Source organism: Seriola lalandi, unplaced genomic scaffold (assembly GCF_002814215.2).
Source record: "Seriola lalandi dorsalis isolate HSWRI2012SDOR001 ecotype SW California unplaced genomic scaffold, Sedor1 jcf7180002054660, whole genome shotgun sequence".
NCBI classification, from domain to species: Eukaryota; Metazoa; Chordata; class Actinopteri; order Carangiformes; family Carangidae; genus Seriola; species Seriola lalandi.
Genome location: NW_019525213.1, coordinates 218070 through 226285, shown reverse-complemented (window position 1 = coordinate 226285; position 8216 = coordinate 218070). Strand labels below are relative to the sequence as shown.

Genomic DNA, 8216 nt, shown 5'->3' with positions numbered 1-8216 from the left:
GGGAGGGAGGGAGAAGTGGGGTGTGGGGTGTGGGGTGAAAAGAGTGGGCAAAAACTCTCACTGGAGAATACTGCGTCTGTATGAACGACTGTGTGAAAGTGGATGTGTGTGTGTGAACAGCAGCTGTGTAGAGGCGAGTGCTTGCAGAATTTTCCAGAGATCGAGACGGCGAGAGAGAGAGAGAAAGAAAGAAAGAAAGAGAGCTTTTCCAGGGATGAAATTCTTGGCTCCCTTGAAGCTCAGGGTACAGCTGGAGCACCTCTCCCTCCCTCCACCCTTGTTCCCTCCTCCTTTCCCTCTCTTTACGACCTCTTTCACTTCCTCCCTTGCTTCCCTCTGTGTTTTTATCTTGTAGTATTTTTTTTTTTTTTGTATTTCAGTCTCACCCCCATAACTCCAACTGAAGTTTTGATGATTTGCTGGCTTTTTTTGTAAAACTAAATTAAACTTCATCATAACACTCGAGGGCCCTTTAAAAAATGTTGAATCCTCTCCACATGTTGTTCATGCTGCTTTTCAGATTCGATTCGGTTAGATTGAATGAAGCTTTATTGATCACATGGGGCTGTTGTAGCTGCAAGTGGTGATGGGATACATCAAAGAAGAGGAGGATTTCAAACAGAATAAAGCACAGGGGTCCCCCTGCACTGCTTCATAGGTTACACATGTGATTGTTTACATCATGTGTGTTTCACAGGGAAGCCCCCTCTTTTTTTTTTTTTCTTTTGCTCTGATCTGATTGGATGGGCGAAAGTGTGTGTAGGTCAATGGGGTGGTCCAACCTGGGAGGTCGAGGAATGGTCGGAGGCACTGGTAGAGTTAGTTTGCCTTACAGATACTCCTCCATATTTCTCTCCTTATTGCATATACACACAAACTCCACCATATCTTCACTGTTTAAGGCTTGTCTGATCACTCAACAGCCAACACACACACACACACACACACACACACACACACACACACACACACACATACACACACACACACAGACACACACACAAACAGTGGAATTCAGAGTTGAGGAGTAGGGGGAAAGTCCCTGCTAATCTAGGACTTCCAGTCTTGCCTTCTTCATTTCCACTGACATTCACACAACTCTCTTCTCTTCTCTTCTTGTTCTTCTCTTCTCTTCTTTTTTTGTTCTTCTCTTCTTGTTCTTCTCTTCTCTTCTCTTCTCTTCTCTTCTCTTCTCTTCTCTTCTCTTCTCTTCTCTTCTCGTTCTTGTTCTTCTTCTTCATCTCCCTACGCACACTTTCTCTGCTCTTTGTGGTGGACACAAACTCGGTGCTGTTCAGACTGTGACTCATCTAGCAGGAATGCCCCACATTAACATGTGGAGAGATAGACGGAGGAAAGTGAGGGGAGGATGGGAGAGGAGAAGAGGGGAGAAGAGCACAGCTGGGTACAAACATAGCAAGTTGTGCACAGAGGGGAAAAACTGAGTAAAAATGACTAAAAGCGTTGCTGTTCCTTTAGTGGGTCAAGGTTTGAGAATTAGTTTTGTCCTGAGGATTCAAGGGAGTGAGAGAAAGAGAAGGGAGCAAGGGAGGGAGAGCAGGAAATGATTATTAGACTCTGGGTTTGTTTACACACCAACAGCTGTTGCACTTCATTGCTCTCTCTCTCTTTCTCTCTTTTTTTTCTCACTCTCTCTCTCCTTCTAGACATGTACAGTTGATTAGGGAATGGATACAATGAGTCATCAGTGTCTGGACTGTGTATATGTGTGCGTGTGCATGTGCATGCTTGCACATGTATGTCAGGAGTGCGCATGCATGTTTGAACGTGCGCATGAATTGCAAGCGTGATAAGTGAAGTATGCCGCTCCATGCATTGTGTGTCGCATGGTTACCAATCCCAAAACAATTATATCTGCAAGCCCCGAGAATAGCCTCATGTGATAATACTGGAAAAGAGCTAGCAAGGGTTTGCGTGTGTGTGTGTTTGCATGTTCAGAGTTGTTATGATTTGCAGCTGCATTACTGTGTGTGTGTCCCATTTCGTTGAATGTTGTTTGTGCCAAGGTGACCATGATTTCCGACAGTCTAAACTATTCAAATGTCAGCTTGTTCCACAAGTGTGTGTGTGTGTGAACAACTTTGTGTGTGTGTGTGTGTGTGTGTGTGTGTGTGTGTGTGTGTGTGTGTGTGTGTGTTTGTACATGTCGGGATCCTGAGAACAAAGCACGGCTGGGCTCGGTGTCCCTCCAGACGTTACGTTGCTCTCCTCTGGAGCAAACCCAGCAGCAGAAGTAGGTCGGCCGACAGCACCCCTCCTCTGGGTGGGGGAGAACCAGAGAGAGATCAGGGCTGGGTGGAGGTATAGGCTGGCACCCAGGCTACATGCTGAACACTGAACAGATCTGGGCTTGTATGCTTGAGGGCCGTTTACACTGTGATCATGGCTGGATAAGATGTAGATGTTAACATCATATTCTAAGAAGTTTAACCCTTTGAAATAAGTTGGGAAAATATATTTTTTTCCCCTAAAATGAAATTTAGGGGATTTTGGTCATTTGGAGGAAACTGTTCAAGAAAGATCTTTCTATAATTTTATAACCCGGAATGTGTTATGTTTTTTCCATAAAATGTGTGTATCATATTTGTGTTAAACACTTAAAGCACTACCGCTGTCAGGGCCAGTTGTTCCCTGTACAAAAACATACTTGAGCACATTTGAGACTCACATGGATAAATAAAGGGGTTACATAAGATAACCTGAAATGAATTTCCGAATTCAATTTTCTACTTCTTTTAAAGTTTCAAAGATGCCAAAGGTTCTTTAGGAGCGGCGCAGACCTGGAGAAACCGGCAGCTCCACTTTTGAATAGAAATCAATGAATCAATCTATCAATCAATTACACAAATGCTTCAAATAGCTGAAAACACCGTGTAGATTGTGTTTTCTCCGAAATGAATATCAAAATGACGCCTGCTGTTTTGAAATGATTGATTGCACAGGAATATAATAATGTCACTGGAAACATTCAGCTGACAAAGTGTCACTTGTCACTTGTATTGACTGTATGTCAAGACGTAATGTATGCTGAATGACAAGTATATGACGTGAGCTGCAGGTTAGTCCTTTTTTTTTTTTTTCCTTCAGTGTTAATTTTCTTCAGAGAAGCGCAGGAATCAGAAGAAGATTCTAATGGGATTTAATCCACTCGCTAACCAGGGACAGAGATCGCAACCTACTGCTACTGCCTCTGGGCAAACAACCAGAGATGGAGCTGAAGACTTAAGTGCACAAGTCTGGCAGTTCTGTTTGGCAGCAAACCTTCCCGGCCATCAGACCCCATACAGCATTTGGCTTGGAGCGGCGATTTTGCACAAACGGCGGTTGGAAACCTTTCTCCACTGTTGTTGCAAAAGGCTCATTATGTTAGTTTTTTTTTTTTTTTCCATAATCTATATGGAGGAGCGCGCTCTTAACTCGAAATATGAGCCCGAGCCAGTGGGCTGGTAAAATACAACGCTGGCTTTACAAGCCTCATAGTGTTGTTTCTTCTTCGGCTCTTTAACATACTGATGTAAGAGGGCGGTGACGTCATTATGTCATTGATAGTTTCATCATCAGGCATAACTTTCCCCTTGTTCTCTTATGATGCTGTTATGCAACCTGGAGCTCGGAGGCTAAAGGCTGAGGGCCACACTCGTCCAGAGGAATGTGCTTACACATACCTGCGCACACACACACACGTGCGCATTATGTACATACAGTAAGAATCTAATTTTTAGATATAGCAACTCTCTGTCTTATGATTTACATTCCTCAGCAAATCAGCAGCCCACTCACATTACGGATTATAGCACAGAACACAGAGTCAGGATCGGACGTGTGTTTCTTTACGCATATGTGTGCTAGATAAACATCCACATCATCAGCTGTGTGTGTGTGTGTGTGTGTGTGTGTGTGTGTGTGTGTGTGTGTGTGTGTGTGTGTGTGTGTGCGCGCGCGCCAGTGTCTGCGTGACTCTGCAGAGTGTCAGTGAGGTTGCTGAGGGCAGGGCAACGCAGGAAGTCCTGACTTCCTCCTCCATCACTGAACCTCACCCTGCCCACGGGAAAAATGTCCGCCGGGCTTGACTCACCGGAGATGGACCAGAGGGCTCTCTAGTTTGTGTGTGTGTGTTTTTGTGCGCGTCTGTGCATGTAGCATCACATGTTTCACACCGCTCCGGGATGAGTATATACAGCACACTGTGCTATTTTAAAGTTGTCTCCCACATTTCCTGCTATGGCAGACTCTCTCTCTCTTCCCCCTCCATCTCTCTCTTTTTTTTTTAATCCTCTCTCCCTTTTTCACTACACTTCCCATCATGCTCTACATTTCGTCCCTCTCTTTCTGTGTCTCCTTTTCTCTCCCACAGCTTCTAGTAGCTATATCAGTAGACTGAAAGATCTATGGGGATTTGTTTCATTTTTATATCTTAGATATGACAATAGGCCATGCTCTCTACTGTGTTTGTGTGTGTGTGTGTGTGTGTGTGTCTGTGTGTGTGTGTGTGTCTGTGTGTGTGTGTGTGTGTGTGTGTGTGTGTGTGTGTGTGTCTGTGTGTATTGGCCAGGCAGTAGAGGAAGCTGTCGTGGGAGTGTCTTGCTCTTGGATCTCCGAGGACAGATAACATTACCCTGCTGATGCTTACATAACTTCCAGGCAACGCCACGTCACAACTGACCCAGACACACATAACATGCACAGATGCGTGCACAGACACACACACACACACACGTTCTGGAATACAAATTCCCATCTAGATCAGACAGCTGCCTCCGTGGGGCTCTGATATAGGATATACAAAAATTGTGTGTGTCAGTTCGTGTGTGTGTGTTGTACTTTTTAAGTTTTTTTCTTCTGTCTGTTTAGTAACGCTATGTGTTTTTTGTTTTTTTTTGTCTGTGTGTTTTTGGGAAATCCATCTCAATCTAGTTGTTTTGTATGTAGGTCAGCTCACAAACAGGCTCCTTTGGTCTGACACCAACACCACACACACACATGCACACATGCTTTCCCAAGAGGGTCTGTGTTTCCTTTCAATGTGGTGACCACATGTGCAGGGCTGAAATGAGGGGAAAGAGAGAAAGTGTTTGCTTCAGTCTGATAGACTGAACACAAACTGATATACACACACACACACACACACACACACACAATAGACCTTCAATGCACACTCTCGCTGTCAGCACAGTTGATTAATAGCTGCGTGATCGACAAGTGTGCGTTTATGCTGTGTGCACAGGTTGTGTGTGCATTATTACGGATGTAAGTAATTGGGCGTGTGTGAGGCCAAGACTCTTTGTGTGTCTGAGTGTGTGTCTTGTGCTTTGGGGGCCCAGTCGCAGCTGTCTTTGACAGCTGTATCATGGGAAACATCTGATGAAACGTTGCGTCATCTCCTCTGTTTGTGAATGTGTGTGAACGTATGTATGTATGTACGCGCAGCTGTACACTTCAGCATAGTAGATTTTCATGCTCATCTTAAATTTCGCCTATATGTGTGTGTGTGGTAAAGTGTAAGGCAGGATGTTTACCATGAACCATAACATCTGTGTATAATTCAACAAAAAGTAAACTTTCTGAGGTGAGACTGTGTGTGTGTCTGTGTGTATATGTGCGTGGAGACCTTGCTATCTTCTCCGTTGCCAATAAGCTTGGGTTCATTGTGGCCCTGCATTTCCTCTTTTAACCAAATTTACTCATGTGTTTTTCTGTTTTTCACATTTCATGGGAATTTATTTTCTGATTTCAAGTTGTGACACTTTATGCTCATGACCCCCCCCCCCCGTAATTTGTCATCATTCCTAAGGTTGGCTTGGGTGCTTCAGCTGTGGCTCGCAAATAAATATGTGCACACGTCACTGACCCCCAGATGAATGCATATCTGACCACAGACCTCAGATTTATTCCGGTGACCTTTTGCAGCAGGATTGTTTTGTAGCAGACGTGGTTCTGAATAACTCTCGTGTGCTGTGCTTAAACAGATAACAGAAGTGAGTGCGAACCCTATCATTACAATAAGGCACTGAAATTTCAAGGCGATACATGCATTAACTGAACACTGGTAATCTATCGCCCCACAAACACTGATCACTACTTGTCTCAACACAAGCTGAGCCATGTGTTAGGAATTCGCTGGAAATCCTGTGGACTGAACGTGTTGTGGCTTCACATGTGAGACAGTCCAAATCAAAATACTACTTTTTCATTTGTTTTTTTAACAAGCAAAAACATATTTCAACATCGCAGAGTCTAACATCAGGCCAAAGACTCCACCAATGCCCCGTTCTGCACACACTCACCACATACCTGCTCAAGTTAACTCTGCCTACTCTTCCTCAGTATGGTGAAAATGAACTATTTATCTGGATAACCCCCTGGATGCCTCTGAAAAGGGTCAAACTACACACGCCGATGCCCCTCAGTGGCTCAGTATTAGTGCAGTGATGTCACCCCACCTGCAGGGGGTCAAAATTGATCTCTGACCCCGACCTCTCCGGCGGTCGGAAGCGGAAGAAGCAACAGGCGGAGGATGAGAAGCGGTGGAGGAGAGAGGAGGGCAGTGCAGTGGGTTAGCTCTGTTGTCTGGGATTCCAGCAGGATTAGGCAGAGGAAGTCGTGACTCTATTTGCGGTACTTAAAGGGCAAAGCGGGAGGAAAGACCAGGAGAGTGACGTTACCACAGTGTGGATGGGGGACCACACTGACTTATATGTGCACGTGCACACACGGACACAATTACAACCACTCGAACACACATGTACAACCGCCTGATTATCCTGAGCTTTTCTAAATGGCAGTCAGTCTAATACTATATGACTTTCAGCAGTGTGTGTGTGTGTGTGTGTGTGTGTGTGTGTGTGTGTGTGTGTGTGTGAGAGAGAGAGAAGGGTTTCAGGACAAAGAGTGTCTTGTATTTTGGGGAGGGGTTGGGGGGTAGTTGGGCCTGTTGGGTCCAGTCCTGGGGGCCAGGGATGGGAATGTTCACTGCGTGCGTGTGTGTGTGTGTGTGTGTGTTTATGTGTGTGTGTGAGCAGAGGAATGCTGCTGTTTGCTGAGTGAAGAGCACAGAGGCAGCAGAGACTGTCCAAACACACGTCTGTTTGCCAAGAGTGTGTGTGTGTGTGTGTGAGGGAGGGCAACTGAGATACTGAGAGAGAGCGTCTATTTGAGACTCTGTGAGCAAGAGGGAAAGTGTGCTATGAGCAGTGATGGAAAGAGGTTTAGAGGAGCTCTGTGTGTGTGTGTGTGTGTGTGTGTGTGTGTGTGTGTAGGGGGGTGAGTGTGTTCTCCCCATGCTGTGACCTTCTACTCAATGAGGACTTTCATATCCCTCCTAGTCTCCATGGTAGGGGAGCAGACAGGACTGAAAGAGGTCTGTCTCTTCATACCTGTGACTTACTCAGTACACACACACACACAAGCCTACACTGTGCAGACTTTGCTCAGGTTGTGTTTATGTGTGCGTGGTTGCGTGTATTTACTGTACTCTCACCTATTTGTCTGGCTGATGAGAGGTCAGGAAAGTGGGACGGATGGAAGGAAAGAGGCGATGGTTTATTGAAAGGGCGATGGAGAGAGGGAGGGAATGATTTGGGAAATAGGGAAAGGATGAACCGAGGAAGGAAGGAAGGAAGGGAGGGAGGGAGGGAGGGATTAGGTGAGTAATACGTGAAATGAAAGGAGGGAGTGAAGGATGTGAGTAATAGGTGAAGGGACAGAAAGATGGAGGCTCCTGCAGGAGGAATTCCTGAAAATGGGGACGGAAGGAAAGAGAAAGCAGGATGAAGGAGAGAAACTGGAAGGGATGAAAATAGGAGTTAAAGGGTCAGTTGTCTTCAATTACATAAGAAAAAAAAAAGAAAACCTCTTCTCAGCTATACCACTGGATGTTAATTTAGGTGAAATGACCCTTTAAAGGAGGAGACCAGGTTTAAGAATTTGACTGGTTTCTACACGGACAGAAATTATTAGTGTTCCTTCATGCTTGCATGTGTTCTGAGGCAGTGAGGGCCTCTGTGTGTGTGTGTGTGTGTGTGTGTGTGTGTGTGTGTGTGTGTGTGTGTGTGTGTGTGTGTGTGTCTTGCTGTCTGTCTGTCTGTGTCTGTGTGTGTGTGCTGCGCAGCATGATTTATTCTGAGGCCAGGTCTGCCTCCAGCTGTCCCAACGGGGTCCCAATGACTTTACCAGCCGCAGACCTCCATCACAGAGAG

At 45.4% G+C, this 8216-nt stretch overlaps 1 protein-coding gene across 2 annotated transcripts in view; it reads left to right on the top strand.

Annotated features, from left to right (window-relative positions):
• Window positions 1-8216, top strand: part of fndc3ba (fibronectin type III domain containing 3Ba) — a 96178-nt gene that overhangs the window by 35524 nt on the left and 52438 nt on the right. The window lies entirely within an intron of this gene.